Raw genomic sequence first — 21,688 nt, forward strand, 5'->3', positions numbered from 1 at the left:
CTAGTTTTTGCTTTGTCACTCAGGCTGGTTTCTAACTCCCGAGCTTAAGAGATCTGCCCACCTTGGCTTCCCAAAGTGTCTGGATTATGGGTCTGAGCTACCGCACTTGGCCCTCCTACAATTTTATTTACAAAAATAGGCTGTTAGTTCATGGGCTATATAGTTCACTGGCCCATGGTACAGATGGGGCAGTACCATTTTTGGCTACCCATTTGTGTCTTGTGTCTAGAGACACTATGTTCTATTAGCCATTATTTGTTTCCTTTTTAAAATAATTTAAACTTTTATTTCAGATTTAGGGGGTATATGTGCAAGTTTGTTACATGGGTATGTTGTATGATGCTGAGGTTTGGGGTACAATTGATCTTGTCACCCAGATAGTGAGGATAGTACCCAATAGTTAGCTTTTCAACCTTTGCCCCCCTTCCTTCCACTCCCCTTTAGTAGTCCCTGTGTCTATCGTAGCTATCTTTACTTCCATGAGTACCCAATGTTTAGGTCTCACTTCTTTCTTTCCTTTTTTTTTTTTTTTTTTTTTTTTGAGACGGAGTTTCGCTCTGTTGCCCAGGCTGGAGTGCAGTGGCCGGATCTTGGCTCACTGCAAGCTCCGCCTTCTCGGTTCACGCCATTCTCCTGCCTCAGCCTCCTGAGTAGCTGGGACTACAGGTGCCCGCCGCCATGCCGGTCCCAATACAAAATTTTTTGTATCTTTAGTAGAGACGGAGTTTCACCGTGTTAGCCAGGATGGTCTCGATCTCCTGGCCTCGTGATCTGCCCACCTCGGCCCCCTAAAGTGCTGGGATTACAGGCGTGAGCCACCGCGCCCGGCCTAGGTCTCTCTTCTAAGAGCGCATATGTGGTATTTGGTTTCCTGTTCCATGTTAATTTGCTTAGGACAATGGCTTCTAGCCACATGCATGTTCCTGCAGAGGACATGATTTCCTTATTTTTTATGGCTGCCTACCATTCCTGTCACCTGTATTTCAGCACACTCTCCAGGTGGTTCTTATGCCTGCTTCAGTTTGAGAAGCACTGGTACATAATATGTAAATGATTTATCTGGGAAAGGTGGCATGGTCAGTGGTGAATGCTTTTTCCTGATCATATTTTATATTTATACATTATGACCCTTAATAAACATTTTAATCTTTGAATGTTTTAATAATTTATACATCCTTTAAAAAGTTGTTTTCCATTATAAATTAATACATACCATGAGAGCTTCAGAAAACAAAGAAAAGTAAAAAGGAATTTACCCCTCTAGTATATTTATTGATAAGATTTGAAATATGTATATATATATTTCATATCTTTTCTGTATATACTTTTTTAAAACTTCCTTTTTTTTCTGATTGTGGACATTATATATTATCCTTGTAGGGCTATAAAGTGGTACTATGTAGTCTTTGCTTTTTTCCTTTGGTTTAAGGCAATTCTCTTAGATAATCTTTGTCTTGAAAGAAAAGTTTTTCTCTAATTTTTATTTAAATTTTATGTAATTTAGGAAGATTCCTGGTATAATCATTAATGTCTCAAATAGTTATTTTACAGTCTGAATGGAGAATTTATTATCTTCTTTGTGCAACAGAAAAATGTAATTGACTACTCACTGGTAGCATGTATTCTGTATTATATATGAATCTTCTTTGACCAAAACTTTCTAGAGGGTAGAAAAGCTTTTGCTTTGGAAGAAGGTGTGACCCCCCTCCTCTCAAACTGGCCTGATAGGAGGGGAGAAGGAAGGAGTGCTCTCAACAGAAAGTCCTGTTTTTCTAAGGTGAGTGGGGAACATCTCACCACTGTGAGGAAGGAGGTTTTTGTTTCTTGGGCTTGTTTGCTGAGACTGGAAAAATCTTTGCCCAAATCTCTGCTTTGTTAGGCAGTTTGAGAAGAAATCAGCATGTAATTTTTAACCTTTGTAGAATAACTGGCTTCTGTGTTTGAGGTAGGGCAGGAGAAGTCTGGCCATGACTTTTCCTGTAGCCCCTTTACCATGCTTTGTTTTGGAACACATCATTGCCCTCAATAATGCAGAATGTATTATGTTAAGTGAAAAACTTGGTGCATTTCTTATGTCCACGAGTTAGACTCTTTCTCCAAGTCCAGTTGTTCCTGGAGTAATTGATACAACTTAGCTTTGAGAGGAACACAGTTCAGAAACTGAAGTGGACAAACAAGTATTTCTGAATTTTCAAGCTTCATTTGCATCTTTCAGAGAACATTAGTAACACTTTTTTTTGTTTGTTAATATTTTATTGTCACCCAGATGGCAGTTGGGTATATAGTCTCTATACTTTATACTTTTTGTAAATAAAAAATTACAAATTTTAAATAGCCAATGGTTGGTTATGTTTTCAGAAAACATGATTAGACTAATTCATTAGTGGTGGCTTCAAGATTTTCCTTATTATTATAGCTCCAGAAAATTCACCTACCTTTTCTTCCTTCTTAAAAAGCTAGGTTGGCGTGCATTTGACTTCATACTCTGAAGCAACATCCTGACAGTCAGCCACATCTACTTTGAGGAATATCATGTTAGAATACTTTTCAGAGAGGGAATGAAAGAAAGGCTTGATCGTTTTGCAAGGCCCACACCATGTGGCTGAGAAGTCAACTACTCCAGGTTTATCACTTGCAGCCTCCAAGGCTTCCTGAAAAGCAAACTTCTACTTAATTTGCTTCACCATTTTGGCTGCTGGGATCTTCTAAGAAACATTTCTAAAAAGTATCTCCTTTGTCTCTTGTTCCACACTGTTCCACTTCTTCTTAAAACTCATTTTTACTTCCCTATCCATACCTTTCTGATGTTTCAACTGCTTTCCCCCAGCCCTCACCCCGAAGTTCTTTATTATGTAGCCTTTTTTTTTTTTTTTTTTTTCAGTTTTGGTATAACTTCTAACCAAGGAGAGCCAGAAAAGTGACCCAGCCACAGGAATTTGTCCATTTTGTGGGTGGGCTGGTGGGGGTGGCCTCGGGAGAACTTGATGGAGGCAGGATTATGACTGGTCATTAATAATCATAACTGTTTTTTATATTTTTAGTTTTTCTTATTACACAAAATATCCATGTAGCATAATAGCTAGTTTTTGTTACACAGGACATGCCTTGTAGTTGTGCTTTTTGCCTTGGCGACATAGACTGTGTGTACCTAGGAACAGTGGAATCACTGCAGTGGAATTGTTTATGAATGTTTCGTAATGGAAAACTGTTTATGTGATAAATGAAACTGGGTTGATTAGGATTGAATAGAATTGGAAGATAGCAGATCTTAAGGTACCACCCCAAACCCTGCTGTGTCACACATTTTGGCTGATAGCATCTTATTTATGTTGAGAAGCTGGTTGGGCAGGAAGGATGTGTGGTCTGGATACTGCATGAGTCAGCTTGGCATTTAAATTTGCCAAAGACTTCGAAGCATTGCCACATTAAAAAAAAGTCCCTGTGGTAAATTTCAACATTCCCATCTCCTATAACTCTGCATATTATTATTTTTAGCCAGCGTGACATCTTTCCACAGCATCACCGAGTGCCCAGTTGTCCATGGTGCTGAGCAGTGTCCACTACTGTGAGGCCTGGTTCCAGTCCTACAGAGGCTTACACTCAAAGCCATGAACAGTTTTCATTTTTATTAATAGAAACTTAAGAGTTTTCCCCAGGCAAATATGTTGGCTAGCTGTACAACTTTTTTTTTTTTTTAATTGCAGGGGTGGGTGGTGTGTGTGTGTACGTGTGTGTGTGTGTGAATCATTTTCTTGAAATACATAAATTCTTAGAAAAATAATGGCTGGAGAGTTGTGAGTACATGAAAATTTGGTAAACAGGTGGCTTTTCTGTGATGAATAAAAATGCATATGTTTTGGAAGCAAGGTGCTATAGAGTCTTGCCCCCTGCTTCTCTTGGGGCCTATTCCTTCCATGTCTCCCAGTGAGCACGAGGCTTCACCACACTGGCTTCCTTAATGTTCCCCAACACGCCAGCCATGCTCTGCCACAGGACCTTAGCATTTCAATTTCCTCCCCCTGCAAGACTCTTCCCCACTAACCTACAAGGCTGGCTTTCTCACTTTCTTCAAAGAGTGGCTTCTCCCTGAGGATGTTTTTGGCTACCCATCTGCAAGTTTATTCCTTCTGCTGGGTCTTCGGGATTTCATATTCTGCTTCTTAATTTTTCTTCTCTTTAGCACTTATTAATATCTAGCACACTATAAAATTTTAAGCTCTTTATTTTATTGATCTCCTTCCTCCCTCATATAACCTTCCTAATACTATGGTAATTGTAATTTTTGATGGTATTCCCAGTGCCTGGAAGAGTGCCTGGATCATCACAAGTGCTCAATAAATAATGGCTGAATGGAAGGAGGGAAGGAAGAAAGGTTGTGAATGACTCTTGTTGGCTTCTATTCATCATAACTGACCTTCTCCATAATTAGACAACCCATTGGAAGCTAGCAATCAGCTTATTCACTATGTAGAACAGCCTGTGATTTTGAGGTGAATTTTGAGGTGTTCTGGCAGGCTTCTTGATTGATAATCATAGGAAGTAAACTTTCATTAGTATCTGGTGTATAGAGGCATGTTCTGTGAAACCAGTAAACACCTCTCTCTCTACATGATTCTACTATTTCATACATTTCCAAGAAGTCAACAGGTAGTAACAGATGCAGCCTGATTGATTTCTGGGAGGGTAATGACAGAGCATATTTGCCGTGGGATAGGTAAATGGAATCCTTGGCACTGAGATTCCATTATCTTTTGTCTACAGATAAAAGGTGTATGACTTACTTATCATTTAATTCCACACCCAGCATTAGCAGGACTGATAGGTGAGGGGCTAGGAAGAGAGGGACTTGTGCGTGGCTTTGTAAATAGCGATAAAGCAGTGGGAATGTAAAACGCAGCTTGGCAGGGTCTGCCTGGGATTTTGCTGAGTCCATAGCAATACTTAATTAACTGTGTAAACATTCTATTCAAGATAAGACTATAACAGTTGCCTTGGGGAAAATTCTTTCAGTCAATATTTGTTTGATCTTTTGTATAGTATTTTGGCTTTGCTGTTCATGCTATAGCAAAGCTCCTGTTATAAATGCCGTTTTCAGGGATTTGCTGTATTTGCATACCAGGTCAGTCCCGGGAGAGGTAAAGGATTGGAATCACTGTTTAAATAGAGGTTCTAAGGGTTTTCAAGCAAATCTTTAAAAGTTGAAATACTTTGTTTCAATCAGTTGTCAAATAATTATTGAAAACCTGGATTAAGTACTCTGGGAAATCTGAAAACATAGGATAAGATCTTTGCCTTCAGTTTGCTTATGCTCTAGCTATAGAAATAAGACTTGAATCAGTAGATATAATAGAAGGTCCATATACTAAATAATAACAATGGCTGTGATTTCCTGGACACTTAACAAGGACTGAGCACCATCCTGGTACTTTTCTAAGCATGAATTAACTCATTTAAGTCCCCCAGTAGCACAAAGAGGCAGACGCTTTTGGTTAGTGTGAAGTTTTGCACAGAATAAACAATGTCATTTGGAGAAAGAGAAGACCAGGGAATCAAAGAGCCACGAAAGGAAAACTTCAAGGACAAGGTCTCTCAGTCCGGATGTTAAAGATTGGGAGGCAAATGGCTTTTGCAATAGGAAGAAGAAAAAGGGCATAATGGCATTGGTTGTTTTGCTGGTAACATTCCTTTTCTCTCTTGAAAGTTGTTTTACCCCCCCTTTTTTTTGAGCTAGAGTCTTGCTTTGTCACCCAAGCTGGAGTACAGTGGCGCAATCTCATTTCACTACAACCTCTGCCTCCCAGGTTCACATGAGTCTCCTGCCTCAGCCTCCTGAGTAGTTAGGATTACAGGCACACACCACTACACTTGGCTAGTTTTTGTATTTTTGATAGAGACAGAGTTTTGCCATGTTGGCCAGGCTAGTCTTGAACTCCTGATCTCAAGTGATCTGCCCTCCTCAGTCTCCCTATGTTTTACCGTTTCTTGATTTTCAGCACACGTTCCTCTGGTGAAGAGGATAATAAACAAACACATAAGTAAACATACAGGAGGTCAATATAGTAAATGCTGTGAAGGATAACACAGGAAAGGGAGAATGCTAGAGTGGTGAAGGAGGGGATTTGTTATTTTATTTGATTTTATTTTTTTGAGACACAGTTTCACTCTGTTGCCCAGGCTGAAGTGCAGTGGCATGATTTCAGCTCACTGCAGCCTCTGCCTCCCCGGTTTAAACAATTCTTGTGCCTCAGCCTCCCGACTAGCTGGGATTACAGGTGAGCACTACCATGCCTGGCTAATTTTTGTGTTTTTAATAGAGATGGGGTTTCACCACGTTGGCCAGGCTGGTCTCAAACTCCTGACCTCAAGTGATCTGCCCACCTCGGCCTCCCAAAGGGCTAGGATTACAGGTTTGAGCCACCAGTGCCTGGCCTGGATCTGCAATTTTAAATAGGGTGATCAGGAAAGCCTGAGACATTTGAGTCAAGATGGAAGGAGGAGAGAGAAAATACTGTAAAGGTACTTATGGGGAGAGCCTTCTAGGCAGAAGGAACAGCAAGTGCAAAGGCCCTGCGATGGGAACTTAACCTCGTTTATTCAAGGAACACCAAGGAGGCCAGAGTGGCTAGAGAATAGTGAGCAGGGAGAATGGTAAGAGGTGATGTCTTCATGGGTAATGCATGCCCAGTCACTGCTGGGTTTAATGATGATGATAATGGTGAGGTAGGCGGAGCTGTTGAGAGTTTTTCAGTGAGTGGAATGGCAGGCTAGCAGCTGTCACTGCTTTCTGCAACCCCATGCAGTTGTAGCTTCCCTTGCTTTTCACTAGCAGGCCCAGCCCCGTATATCTCTTGGTGTCTGACCCATTGTTGATGTAGGCAGAGGCACCCTGACAGCTTCACACCCATTAGCTGGCAGGTAGAAAACCAGCTGAAGCCCTGAATGAGAGAAGGCATGTGCCCTGAATGACACCCTTGCTTCCACCCTCATGGTGTTTTCTTGATCCGTGTTTCTGAGTTTCTTCTTTGATTTCCTGCTGTCACTGATATGCTGGCTGGGTCCTGGGATCTGCCTTGTTCTTGCTGTCCTCCTGTCCAAGCCCACTGCCATGATGCTGGGAGGCAGTGTTGGTTCTGGGCTGTGTCCTGCAACTGTTTGGGGCTCTGTGCTGAGCAGAATGTTAGGAAGATCTGCTGTGCTGCTGAAGCCTCCTTTTCTTCCACTCAGTGCTTTTGCTTATCATCCTACCACTGCTGTATCTTCTTGGATGACAGACTTGGGGACCCAAGTGGGCACGGGGGCCTGCACTTCTATAAGTACCTGCTGGACCATCGCCAAACCTCTGCAAGCAGGGTGATGCTCTCAGGTTCCCTCCAGCCTGGATTTACCTGTCTCTGATCCTTTCCCTTTAGCCCATGTTGCTGCTCCTCTGAGTTACAAGCAGAAGCTAAATGAGAGAGGGAGAGGACAGCAACCTCGGGTGAGGGCGTGGAGACCTAGACCAGGGTGACGGTCGTACGAAAGGAGAAGGAGGGCAGAAGTGATGGGTCTGGGGAAGGAAGCCTCGACAGACCATTGGCTGTCTGTCCGTTGGCTTATGGAGACTCAATAGAAAATCAGAACCCATACAAGTATCTAAGGATCAGTATTAATCCAGAAGTTTCAAATGCAACGAGTGCTTTCAGAGGATCTTATAGCCAAGACATGACCAAATTACATAAAGAAGGGGTCTGCTGTGGAGCCCTGTGAGTGTCCAGGTGGGGTAGGTCAATGTGGGTTCAGTTCAGAGGCTCAAGTGAATGTTTACTCAAAGGGTTGACCACAGGGCCACTTTTGTGATGGCACATGTGCACACACACACACATGCATGCATGGATGCCTGCACGTGCACACACACACACACACGTGCTCTCTCACTTATTCTCTCCTTTTGTTTTTGGTTTTAGTTGCAGTTATTTCTGTATAGATCTAAAACATCAACTTTAATGCCATTAATAGGAATAATTATATCATATAGGCCTGATTCTTCAACCTACAGAGTACAGATTGTTCTTTGAGGTTTTCTCCTTGCTTCCAGCAACATGAACTTGACTTCTAAGGGCACGCACAGAGGCTTTTGGCAATCAGTTGTGAATCAAGGTGTGCTGATGGGCCCTTCCAGCCTCAGAGGAGAGTAATTGGGGTGAAAAAATGTTATTATAATAAAAATATAATATTGCCATGATCCTAGAATGTAGCTAAATGAAGGGAGGTTCCCTCTTTGAAGAAAAATGTTAACTAAGTGATCTCTCCGGGCCTACCACTTACTTTCCTGGGAAACTGATTAATTTGAGTTAACATTTATTGAGCTCCCAGAATATCCTATGAAATGCTTTAAAATTTTAAAATACAATTTATTTTCTGAATAGGTAATTTACTCATATGGTTCAGCATTTAAAGGCGACAAAAGAATGTACAGGGAGAATCCCCCACCCCATTTTTCCTCCTTCAGGCAGCTAGTTTTTTTTCCGCAAGGCAACCCATATTAGCAGTATCATATGTATTTTGTTAATATACAATACAGTGTGCTCAATCAGTGTTAATAGTCTTAAAGAAAACAAGGTGCCTTTTCTCTTTTTAAGGACTTAGTATTTCATAAAACGCAGTGAACCAATCAGTCATATAGAAATGTATTTTAGAAACTTTTACTATAAATCCAGTGAGTATATAATTCCTAGATGCTCCATAAACTTTAAGCTTTTGATTTTTTAAATTCAGAAATCTTCCTTCCCCTCTATTTCCCTCCCATTTTATAAATTGTTCTCAAATCTTTGGCACTCGCTGTTGCTTCCTTATGGGGCAGTGTCAGTGCTGATTGGATAAGTAGTAAACAAATATTATAGTAATAGAAAAATGTAGACACAGACAATCAAGTGTAGATTGACTGTTTCTATTTAGATGGGTCTATATGTTTATGGCTGTGGTTTTACATTGTGTTTTGTAGTGTGTATATTTTATTGAACACGTTTCTGACCAATTTAGACTTAATGTGTATGTTTGCATTAAATCTGTTCATGTGATGAAGTTAAATAGTTCATAGGATACTGAAACAAATAACAACCAACAAATCATGCTTTTAAACTGTTTAAAAGTTGTCAGACTTCTCTTGGAGAAAAGAAGAAAGAAAACTCATTAATTTTTTGTAAGTGAAGGAATAGAGGCCAGAAGTTAGAAGAACCTGTAACTAATGTGCATAGTTTGAATATGACCTGTGTTTGACTACAGGTTTGTGGAAAATCTTAACAAAAAGGAAAGTATAAAGTTGGTCATATGACAATCCTAGTTTTGTTCTTCTGTGGTACATACCCAATAAATGCTTCTGATCACTAAATGTCATATATTCTGAAAAGCTGGTAAGATAAACAAATATGTAATCCATATAATTTTAAAAACAATGTTAGCAGAGTACTTTTCTGAATGTGTTCGGCAGTGTTGGTGGATGAGTGAAAACATGCAGAGACCAAAGCAAAGACGGAAAGCCTTAGAAACTATGGCCAGTGCTACGGCTGATGAGGCAGGAGGCTGACGGAGTTTAAGGCCAATCTAGGAGAGAAGGAGAGCCCCGAGAAGAATCCAGAGGAGTGGGAGAATGGGTTTTGAATATAGGAAAGTGAAATGTCAGGATTTAACACTGGAGTAACTTACTAGCTACCAGAGTAGCACTAGAGTAACTTACTAGCTTTCCTGCAGCCTGGGGAGGTGAGGGCTTTATTTCCTGGCATGCCTTATATAGCAACCTAGATGGAATAGATTAACTTTGCAAATATGATCCCTTTGTATTTGGAAACCTTATTTTTATACATTTTGATTTTTTTTCTTAAAGAGAATGCAGCATATAATAAGAAGTGATAACTATAGTTTTAAAAAATTTCCCCAGGACTCAGAGAACAGCTCTTGGAAGTTTTCAGCCTAACTCTAGAAATCTATTCCAAGGGAATGGTTGACACACAGAAAAAGATTTGTCATAAAGATGTTCTTTGAAGTGTAATTCATAATAAAGAAAAATTGAAAGCGAGTTATTTGTCTAACAAGAAGGAAATGGATAAGGAAATGGTAGTGCTATGTTCATTTTACCAGTAAGATAATATTTAGGGTATGATTTAAGTTAGGTATGAGGCAGAATAAAATTCTATGAAAAAAAGACAAGAAGGGAATGTTAATGGTGGTTGTGTATATGTGATGAAATTTAAAAAAAACTATTCTGGATCTAATATATGGGCTATAATGTGGATATATTACCTTAAAAGGTAAAGGAAAAAAAATCATCACTAAAAAAGACCAAGAGTTGAAAGTAGATGGACAACTTGGTTGCCTTAATTCAGTGGAGGTTGTTATGAATATTTTAAACCTCAGATGTTCAGGCATTTTTGTGAATTCCTTGGCTGTGTAGTGCTGAGGTTAAGATGTGCTGGGATTGGAGTTGGTTCTGTGAGGAGGAGGAGGAAACTCTTCGTAGGGAGAAGTGAAAACATTCCTAACCCAGTAGGTGCAGGGTTTGTAGCCCCGCAGCCCCACATGCACTCCTGGTATTTGTAATTTGCAGTGATGACAAACTGTGCCTCCGGCCATAGCCGAACTGCTATCTGTTAGAGTGCATGGCCATGGACGACTTGGTGACCAGTGGCCTGTAAAATGCCACAGAATGCCCTGGCAGCTAATTTTTAATTCCCAGGAAGCTGCTTGCAACTTTGCAAAGATAAGGCAAAAGATCAGACTGGGGACATGCCCAGAGCAGAGGCCGCCCCCAGTCATGTCTTTGTAGAAAACTCTAGAGAGCAGTGAAACTTACTCGCTTTCCTGCAGCCTGGGAAGGTGAGTGCTTTGTTTTCTGGCATACCTTAAATAACTGCCTGGACATGATTGATTAACTCTGCAAATATGATCCTTTTGTATTTGAAAACCTTATTTTTATACATTTCGATTTTTTTCTTAAAGACAATGTGGCATGTAATAAGATGTGAGAACTATAACTATAGTTTAATTTCTTGTTGTAATTTCCCCAGGACTCTGCTGGAGCAGGACTTCAAAGTGTTTGTTTTCAGCCTGCTTTTAAAGTGATTTGAAGAGAGTGGCTTTGAAGGTTTCCATCCTTACTTTTTCATGTATAGTATCTTGTTTTTTAAAATTGGTGAGCTGAGCACATCCACATAAATACATACAATTATAATTGCCCCAATTTTAAGCTCACTTGTGCCACAGTGAAGACTCAACACCATTAGCACAGTGAGCCAGCTCTGATCCTCTGAAGTGCTGGGCATCTTTTTAATGGACAAATTGCAAATTTAATAATATAAAAACTGAAGTTAATCACACTGGCATCTATTCTTCCAATTTGTCATCTGGCTAAAAGTGATCTGATGTCATTCAGAAAGAAAGCAAGTTGGAATGGCCTCACGTCCTAATGGTGTAGCTTTGGGCTGAAGCTGAGTTGCCTCCTTGAAGCAACTGCTGCTGTTTCCTGGAGGGCAGACTTTGTTAAAGTGTCTGTTTCTGAATTGCTCAGAATCTTAGGATTCACTTGAGGAATGGGACAGTCAGCACTGTTAATTCACCTGCTAGGCTGAGGATGTCAGGTCACAGTGCCACATTGTCAGGGCAGGGGTCACAGTGCCACACTGTCAGGCCAGGGGAGGGTTCCTGAATGACTGAGGGAGTCCCACTGTGGCAGCAGAAGGAACGCCGCCATCACCTTGCACCCCTGCCTCCCTTCAGAAGGCGCCGTGATCTCTGCACAGAGGCCTGAACATTTCCTGCTATAATGGGGTCTTTATTTGTGTTTGCTTTTGCTTCCCTTCCCATTCATAAAATGTTCTGCACATATAGCATCTGAGTATTTTGGAGAGCATAATCTCTTCCTGTAAACCAGTGGCTTAAAACCTGGGGTTGCCAGCCAGGATAATGAGTACAGTCTCTAAAGTTACCTGGTCCTTTGGTGGTTAAATCAGTGACCTTGGTTTTCTCAAGCTATACCTTTGTCTCCTTCCATGGTTGCCACACAACACAAGCGGGAACACTCTTCCCATACAGTGTACCTAAGAGGAACTCATTTTAAAGATAGCTATGGAGGTCTGGCTCGTTTTAAAATTTGAAAGAACAAATAGAAATTTATAAGATTGTCATCACTGAATTTTCGCTTTAATGAGACTGACATTCTCCCTACTGTGCTAATGAGGCACCTAATTTCTACCTTTAAAGACCAACCTATATAGCCAGCATGGTGGCTCATGCCTGTAGTCCCAGCAGCTTCAGAAGCTGAGGTGGGAGGATCGCTCGAGCCCTGGAGTTTGAGACCAGCCTGGGTAGCATAGCAAGACCCTCATCTCTAAAATATTTATAAAAATCAGCAAGGCATGGTAGCTTGTGTCTGTAGTCCCAGATACTTGGGAGGCTGAGGCAGAGGATCACTTGAGCCCAGGGGTTTGAGGATGCAGTGAGCTATGATCATGCCACTGCACTCCAGTCTGGGGCAACAGAGTGAGATCCTGTCTTTTTTTTTTTTTTTTTTTTTTTTTTTTTTAAAGACAGACCTGCAAATATTACCATGGTGTGAGTTACCTCTGAAGTCTAGTTTGTGAGCTCAACTCTAAGCTCTGTGAGGGTGGGACTGGTGTCTGTTTTGTCCTCCAAGGGTCTAATTTCAGTGCTTGGTGCTTGGACTGGTATCCAGCTTATGGCAGGTACTTAATGTCTCTCAAATGAGAGCATTTCTGTTTCATAAAATGTAACTCTAGCTGTACTGTTCTAGCTAATACTAAATTGAATCCAAATATTACTATGTTTAATGTAATTTGGACTTTTGCCATAGCTGATCCATAATAACCAGAGATCAGTTCATAAAACTCTAACATAAAATCTCACATTGATCACTTTTAGAGGTTCCTTTTTATTTTCTGTGGCTGCGTTTGAAATGGACACCGTTGTGCAAGGTTTTTGCTGGACTGCTGTTTTTGGAAGATAGTGTAGATTAATTCTGTATTAAAGTTCAGAAGTGATTCCGAACTACCAGCCTCCCTAGAAGTCTCATTACTTATTAAAATGCCATTTCTATTCATATTCTCTTTTTTTTCTTGCCTCATTTTCAGTAACTACATTCTTTTTAGCAGATTCAGGCGTTTGAAGAGTAATTCATTCTCGCAGTGGGAATTGGAATTACATGTCTATGGGGGAAGGTGTGCTCGTGTTGGCTTAGATTTCTAGGGGTAGAAGGCACCTTCCGGGATGTGCTTTAGCCCCCAGAGTTCCCTTTAGACATCAGCATCGTAAACCAACGCACCCAGAAGGGTTAGCAGGCCTCCAGAAAAAGGGAGTTTGTCATTTCTTTCCTGCTCACAACCTTTTGCAACAAAATTTATCTCATTCCTGAATTCTAAACTAGATGGCTTTGTGATCTCAGGCAATCTGCTTTATTTCTCTGCACTTCTTTCCCGATCTCTGAGATAAGGATAGCACCGCTTTGTTTATCAACATCGCCAAAAGGGCTATGTAGGTGTATTTTTGTTCGAGTTGCCATAACAGAGTAACAAACTGGTGGCTTAAGCAACAGAAATTTATCATCTCACTGTTCTGGATGCTAGATTGAAATCAAGGTGATGGCAAGGCTGGGCTCCCTTGAAGGCATTAGGGAAAGAACTGTTCCAGGTCTCTCTGGCTTCTGGTACTTCCTATGCTTGTGGCCATATAACTTTATAACTTGTGTTCTTCCTGTGTATGTGTTTGTGTCTGAATTTACCCTTCTATGAGGCCACCAGTCGTGTTGGATCAGTGCCCATCCTACTCCAGCATGACCTCATTTTAACTAATTACGTGCGCAATGGACATGTTTCCAAATTCTGATGAGGTACTGGGGGTTAGAAGTATAACATGTACATTTGGCGGGGGGAACACAATTCAACTTGTAACAGTAGGCAAGAAAGTCAGATAGAATTGGGAGGTCTGATGGAGCAGGCTGTTCTATTTCTCTCAAGTTCTCTATTCTTTCTCACTTTTAAGAATCCAGTATATTAGCTGGGCGTGGTGGCTCATGCCTGTATCCCAGCACTTTGGGAGGCCGAGGTGGGCGGATCACCTAAGGTCAGGAGTTTGAGACCAGCCTGGACAACCTAGGCTGGTTGAAACCTCGACTCTACTGAAAATACAAAAATTAGCCGGGTGTGGTGGCGTGCACCTGTAGTACCAGATACTAGGGAGGCTGAGGTAGGAGAATGGCTTGAACCTGGGAGGCGGAGGTTGCAGTGAGATAAGATCATGCCACTGCACTCCAGCCTGGGTAACAGAGCATGACTCTATCTCAAAAAAAAAAAAAAAAAAAAAAAAGAATGCAGTGTATTCGGCAATGCCAACTTAGGACACATAGATTTACTATCTGACCAGGGTCCTGTTTATAAAGAGTAGATGGGAGTTAACTTATATGAAGTCAGTTTAAGTCATGATGTTCTTATACTAGGACCTTAGTAACCTCTAGGTCCTTTCCTGAATTTAGTTGCTACTGTAGAAAGGTGACTGGATCTGGGCCTGGTGCTGTAAACAGATGCAGACAGGTGGCACTGTCAGAGGACTGCTGGGCCTTGTTTGTTTACTGGCTTCTTGAGATCTCAGATAGAGGACATGATAGAAGATCAAAGGCCTTTGTAATTACTTCCCCTAGCAATTGTTGCTAATGCCCGCAGAGTTATTTGTAAGACTGTGGCAGAAGCTGTGTCTAATTTCACTTTACATACAGACTGGATGTTAGCTCCTAATTGCCTTGAGCTCTTCACTTACTTTAAGTTGATGATTTTAGGTAATGCCACCATTTCTGAGATTGTTTCAGAAGTAGAAGTCAGAGGTCTCTTGGGGTGGGGACATTAAATTGTTTTTATATTTTGAATTAAACTTTTTATTGACATATATACATCTGGAAATTTAATCTAGATATGACTGATGTTTAATGTAAAGCTCGTCGGCTGAGCCTCCTTGGGTACAGCCAAAATTCAGGCCTCGCTTACCACCACATTGCCTGTAGGAAACAAGGAAGTCAGTGTGTGGAACAGCTTTCTGTGTATAGATAGAGGCATACAGTTTAATGCATTCTCACACAGAACATACCTGGGTAAGTGGCATCTGGATCAAGAAACAGAACCTGACCAGCAAGCCTCTCTGTCGTGCCCTTCATGATCCCTACCCCTCCTCACTATTCTGAAGTCTATCAGCATCACGTTTTTTTGCTTGATTTGGAATTTATGTACATATTTTAAAACACATTTAATTTTTGTTAGTTAAAAAATTAAATAAATATCATATAGCCCTAGAGTATGTACTTTTTAGTGTCTGACTTCTTTAGCTCAACATTATATGCGGCTTCACCCATGTTGTTGCCTATAGTGAGAGTTCATTTATTCTAATGGTTGTGTGGTATTCCAGTGAAGACTTCCTGTTTGAGTAATGCAAAATCCTGTGCTATGAGGCATTGTGTAGTTAAGTACTGGAGTCACTTTCCGCATGGTTTTCTACACTTCTTTTTTACACATGTTCATGTTGCTGCTCTCACAGATTCAAATGCTTAACTTCCTCGATGTTTGCAGGTTTCCCCACCCCACTTTATTCTCTCCCCATGGGATATTTGAAGCTTATTTTCTCCCCCTTAATAAATGACTGCAGTAACTCTGAGCAGGGAAACATCTGGTTAAGTCTTTTGAACTTTCTGACATTAATGTGAAAAGAGAGATATGAGCACTGGCAAAATGGCCGATTAGGGAGGCCCCGGGAGGAACAGCTGGATGAGGTCATAGATCTTCACCTCTCTTGCTTTCACTGCCGTGATAGACAAAACCCACGTCAGGAAGCAAGCTGTGATTTTGACTGTGATATATTCTTTCTCGCGATAAATGATTATAGATGCCTAGACATGCAAGAATTTGAAGGAGGCTTGTATTAATGGTTTTTAGGAGAGAAATAGTGAAGTTCTTCCCACTCCCAGTACCAATTCCTGCTTTTTCTAGCAAAGATGACTTAGCATTACGAATGTAAATTATATTGCAATTTTTTTTTGCCTTTGCCGACAGCGTTTTCCATTCAGTACTTGATAGTATTACTTAATGATACTGTGGTAAAGATTAAGCCCATCTGGAAATCCACGAATTATAGTAAATGTGAGACACGTAGAATGGTGTCTGGCATGTAATGAGTACTGAAGAGCTGTGGTTGGCACTGTTATTATTTGAAATCATTTGGGGCTCCTCTTGTGGCAGTGGAGGGCCCAGGCTGGGTGGACTTCCATTGTGTGGTGAATAATCACCATGTAGTAAGGCAGCTGGAAAAGCTTGTCAGCGTTACCTGGCTGGGTACAGCCATAATTCAGGACTCCCTTTCTACCCCATTGCCTGTAGGAAATAAGGAATTCAGGGTGTGGAACAGCTTTCTCACTGACTCCCTGGCTGCACCTGTGTGTGCCTCTGGACAGGGAACCTGATACCAGCATGTAGAGCAGATGCTCCTGCTGTCAGATAATGAAGCTAACGCAGAAATCCATGTCTCTGAGCTAAACTCTGGAGAGGCTGAATAAAGTACCCTTGAATGGGAATAAAATGGCACAGGGGGGCATACCTGCAGAACAGTTTCTAAAAAAGGAAAGCGCTTCATGCATACCATGCCTGTTTGTTGCAGCAGCATACAGTTAGCATTTTGCTGTGTCTGCTCTTCTGTCTCGCTGTCTCTCAAGTTTCAGACATCATAGCATTTCACCCTTACATTACCATAATGCAATATCGTACCGAAGAAAGTTAACAATGATTCTGTTTTATTATCTAATAGTATCTAGCACATTTTCAAATTTCCCTGCTTATTTGAAAACATAGCTTTTTTCCAACACGGGGATAAATATCAAGATTCATGCGCTGTATTTGGTTATTCTTCTTTAAGCAGTAACAGTCTCTACACCTTCTTTTTTAACTTTTTGGAGTCTAGCCTAGCTGTCTTAGAGAATGCCCCATATTATGGGTTTCTTGATGGTTTCTTTACATGTCATTTACTTGTTCCTCTATCCTGTATATTTCCTGTAAACTGGAAGCTAGGTTTACAGGCATGAGTAGATTCAGGTTAAACATTTTTTTGCCAAAGCTACTTCATAGGTGATGCTGTGAACTTCGTATGGCACGACGCCCTGCTGTCTCAATATTAGTGATGTTGAGCTGATGACTACTGGATCTTTCCACTGTAAAAATACACTTTAGGCCTGGCACAGTGGCTCCTGCCTGTAATCTCAGCTCTTTGGGAGGCCGAGGAGGGCAAACACAAGGTCAGCAGATCAAGACCATCCTGGCTAACACGATGATACCCTGTCTCTACTTGAAAAAAAAAAAAAAAAAAAAAAAAAAAATTAGCTGGGTGTGGTGGCATATGCCTGTAGTCCCAGCTACTTGGGAGGATGAGGCAGGAGAATCGCTTGAACTGGGAGGCAGAAGTTGCAGTGAGCCGAGATTGCACTGCTGCACTCCAACCTGGTGACAGAGCGAGACTGTGTCTCACACACACACACACACAAAATATATATATATATATATATACTTTTAATTGCAATTAGTAATAGTTTGTGGGGTGATATTTTGCAAAGTGCAAATATGCTGTTTCCCAACAAGTTTCCAACCCAGTTTTTAAGTTTCCTTTAAGTCAAGTAGCCTGTATTAGCTACTCCACTAGAGTTGCAAAATTAAGATTTTGTAATTCTTTTACTCCTTCTACCTTGAGTTACTGGCATTCCTCTGTAAAGAAGAGTTTTCTTCACTCACCCTTTTTCTGAGTATCACTATGGAGTCATGATTTTTATTTATTTAATATTTATGATCAGTTATAGGCATTAGTATTTTTGACACTCTACTTATCCTTCAAATTGAGCCCCTGTGACAAATAGTGCCTTGTTTTCTGGCACCACCAGATGTCCTGGGCTCATCTTACACGTTTCCATCCCAGACCTGAAATCAGTTGTTACTCCAAGAATCCCTGGGTATATTTTGTGGAGAATGCATTAAGAAACCCAGATGTGGATGCCAGGTGGGCTTGTTGCTAGCAGGAGTCATTATAGGTTTGTTCAATGGACAGAGGTAGGAAATAGATTTTAAAAAAACATGAGTTCATTCATGTTTTAAAATCTAAGATGATACAAGGAATGTTCAGATTAATAAGGACATTCTTTTGACCTGTGGTGTTATGTGAGCTCTTCTGCCTGCATCTTCTGCCCTCTTAGTCGACCTTTCCCATAGACTCCTAGCCTTGTCTGCCCTTGAGTTTCTTCTGTTGATTCATTTTGTCTCAAAGTTAGTTGTGGAATTCTTGGTTCTCAAAGTCAGCCTAACTGTGATTTAGTGTTAGTGACTGGGAAAAGGTAGCCATAGACAGACATGGATACCAACTCCAGATGAAGTACAGCGTAGATCTCAAGGATATGGGAGGCAACAACAGCAAAAACAACAAAAATTGCTTACCAGTTAGTATGTGCCAGCCAGCATCTCACGCTCTTTGAGCTGTTTGTGCATTGATCCTCTTGGCCTCTGACACCTCTGTCACAGGTGCTGATGTGTCATAGTCCCCATACTGATGAGAAAGCTGAGCCACCATGAGGTTGTCTATTGCCCAGTTACACATCTCAGACTTGCCAGAACTGGGCTTGCAAACAGGCCATCTGTCTGTGCACTACATGGACCTAACCCCTATATGTTTGTGCCCCTCAGTATCCCCAGAGAGTGTGCCTTTGTGTGGCCTGCCTGTTCATCTCTTTATGTGCCAGGTCCATCTGCTGCATGTCCTTTTCACCCTGAGTTGGTGGCAAAGCCCTTGCAGTAGGAACCCAAACCCAAAACTCCAAAGAAATGAAGGGAAGACTTTGGCCCCCTGCCTCAACTGGAGTGGGAAGGGGTGGCTTAATAGAATTGTTTGTTTTTTTCCAGTTTTGACTTTTCTTTGGGATTTCTTTTGCCTTTGAGGAAGTTGAGTTAGGTAAGTTCTGTTTGCATAAGAGTTGAGTCCTTTAAAGTAGTTTCTTAACTATTGGCAACAAGCTTAAAGACTGGAATGTCCCAGCAATGGGCTGTGGATGTGGGGAGTTAGTTCTCTTTAGGAATCAACATTCTTTGAGCCAGTTATAACATTGTAGAATTTAAGAAGGAATTTGGTGATAAATAAATACTGCTAAAGTGAAGAGGAGACTGAAGAATTCTTCTAGTTACTTGTATGTTAAGATAACTTTTCTTAAGATGTTTTTGTGTGATTTGAAGCATTGTTCTTTCTCCAACTTTTCTATCACTGATATGGAAGAAGAATGATCACAGACTGGTAGGAGAGGATGGGAAGGCAGCTCCCTGCTCAGAAGGCTGATCAGTGAGGACTGGGATTCCCTGCAAGAGGAAGGTAGGCTATCTATGCCTCAATTACTGCAAGCAACAGAAGAAAGGTCCGTTAAAAACAACTCCATCAAAATCCAGAGCATTGCCAGGTGGAAGGCTCGGCTCAGCTATTTCAATGCATGGATGCACTTTCGATGAAGTGTTTTTACCAGGATGGAAGATGGCCCATTTTCTTCTTCCAAAATCAAAGGTTTCTAGAATGTACTCCCCCACTGCTATACACATAAACATTTCCCCAATACGCAGTTGTCCCAGTGTAAAACAGCCTACCAGCATTTGTATACATTTCATAATAATAAAATCAAAGGAGGCTACATCTAGAAAATAGAAAGCAGCCATCCGTTCTTCCCCTGATCAGGAAGGCAAGGAGAAGAGTGGGCTGGTCTTTGAACTTGTGGATATTGGGTCTGGTTTCATAGCAGCCTTCACCTCCCCAGTCCTCATCTTGCTCTTCCAGACTGAAGAGAGGAGAAGGAGCTGCAGGAAGTTGAACAGCCATGGTCCCATGAGCTTCAAAGTATCATAAACAGATAATTTTAAATCTGGTGCTACTCTCTCCTTCCTTTTGCTGAGTCTTACTCTGGGGTGTCAACTTTGAGCAAGGCTGGCCTCCCATCAGAGCCAGGACAAAGGGTAAGGGGTCATAGGCTGTCCTAGGGAAGGTATTGGATGAACAAACACAGCTTCCCTTTTTTCTGTGGAGAGATGTATTAGTTTGCTAGAGCTGCCATGGCAAAATATCACAGATCCAGTACTCTAAACAATAAAAATTTATTTTCTCCCAATTCTGAGGCTGGGAGTCCAAGATTAAGGTGATGGCAGGGTTGGTTTCCTCTGAGGGCTGTGAGAGAAGGATCTTTTCCAGGCCTCTCTCCCAGGCTGGCTGTCTTTTCTCTATGTTTTCACATCAACTTTTCTCTGAAATGATCTGTGTCCAAATTTTCTTTTTGTTAAATAAGGGTATCAGCCATATTGCATTAAAGCCTACTCTAATGACTTTGTTTTAATATAATTACTCCTTTAAAGGCCGTATCTCCTTTCAATGAATTAAGATGGTATTTAAAAAAGGACCCTATCTCCAAATATTATATTCTTATATATATTCTCAGTTATATATTTTCATATATATATATTCTCAGTTATATATTTTCATATATATATATTCTCAGTTATATTCTGAGGCACTTGGGTATTAGGACTTCAACATGTGAATTTTGCGGGCACACTATTAGCTCATAACAGGAACTAAAGAAACATATCCTATTCTTTGTTTGAAATATTAAAAATCATGATTATACTTGTAACCTTACCCTGTTAAAAGCAAGTTTCCTAAACAGTGCTCTGGTGTGCCACTTTCCCTTCTCCCTTCCCCTGAAAAAAAAGTATCAGAAATAAGAAGAACTATCGTAAAGTTAAGGAGTGATCTATAATAATTGAATTTAGTGAGAAAAAAATACTTACCTCATGCTCTCCTTTTCTTCTCCAATGTTTTAGATTTTTAGGTATGTAAAGAAAGCAGTCATTAAGTATTCTTTAATAGTTGTAATATGGTTGCATTTGATGGCTCATGCCTGTAATCCCAGTGCTTTGGGAGGTTGAGTCAGGAGGACTTGCTTGAACCTAGAAATTCAAGGCTGCAGTGAACTGTAATTATGTCACTGCACTCTACCGTGGGCAACAGAGTGTGACTGTCTCAAAAAAAAAATTATACCTCTCCAACAGGCAAATTGTTTATTTGTTGTGCAAATTCTCCATATATGAGGCACTTTGCCAGAATTTTGCCCACCTACTAACAGGTACTCACAATTACTTGGTGCAGCTAGCAGAATCAGGACCTGGTGCCCAAAGGAAATTCTATAGCCTCTCAGCCTAGCCCACCCGCATCAGAATTACATGCAGTGCTCTAAAACATGTTCATCCCTGGGCCCTTTACTGTGTATCTACTGAATCAGAGCCCATGTAAACAGAGCCCAGGAATTTGCATTTTCAACATGTGCCTCAGGAAATTTTAGGCAAATGGAATTTGAAAATTACTGCTTTATTGGCAGGGTTGATAATTCTGGGCCATCACTAGGGGGTAACGCTCATCTCACATCTCTCTTTGCAGGTAAAGAATTTAGTGCTCTGGTTTCTGGTCCCTTTCAACTCCCATCAACATTTGGCCTCATAAACACAGGATTCATATCTCCTTGCTCCCTCCCCTACAGTAACCTCCTCCTGTTGCCCCTCCCCCACAACTTTATGTCCCCTACTGTCCACCTTTGGAATTGTTATGTTCT

The 21,688-nt window shown here is 41.0% G+C and overlaps 1 protein-coding gene and 1 pseudogene across 3 annotated transcripts in view; one reads left to right on the forward strand and one right to left on the reverse strand.

Moving 5' to 3' along the window:
- The window catches only part of LYPD6B (LY6/PLAUR domain containing 6B), a 188,397-nt gene that overhangs the window by 26,940 nt on the left and 139,769 nt on the right, over positions 1-21,688 (forward strand). The gene's annotated exons all lie outside the window — the stretch shown is intronic.
- LOC104658116 lies at positions 2,368-2,687 on the reverse strand (annotated as a pseudogene).

The sequence above is a fragment of the Rhinopithecus roxellana genome, chromosome 14, assembly GCF_007565055.1.
Source record: "Rhinopithecus roxellana isolate Shanxi Qingling chromosome 14, ASM756505v1, whole genome shotgun sequence".
NCBI classification, from domain to species: Eukaryota; Metazoa; Chordata; class Mammalia; order Primates; family Cercopithecidae; genus Rhinopithecus; species Rhinopithecus roxellana.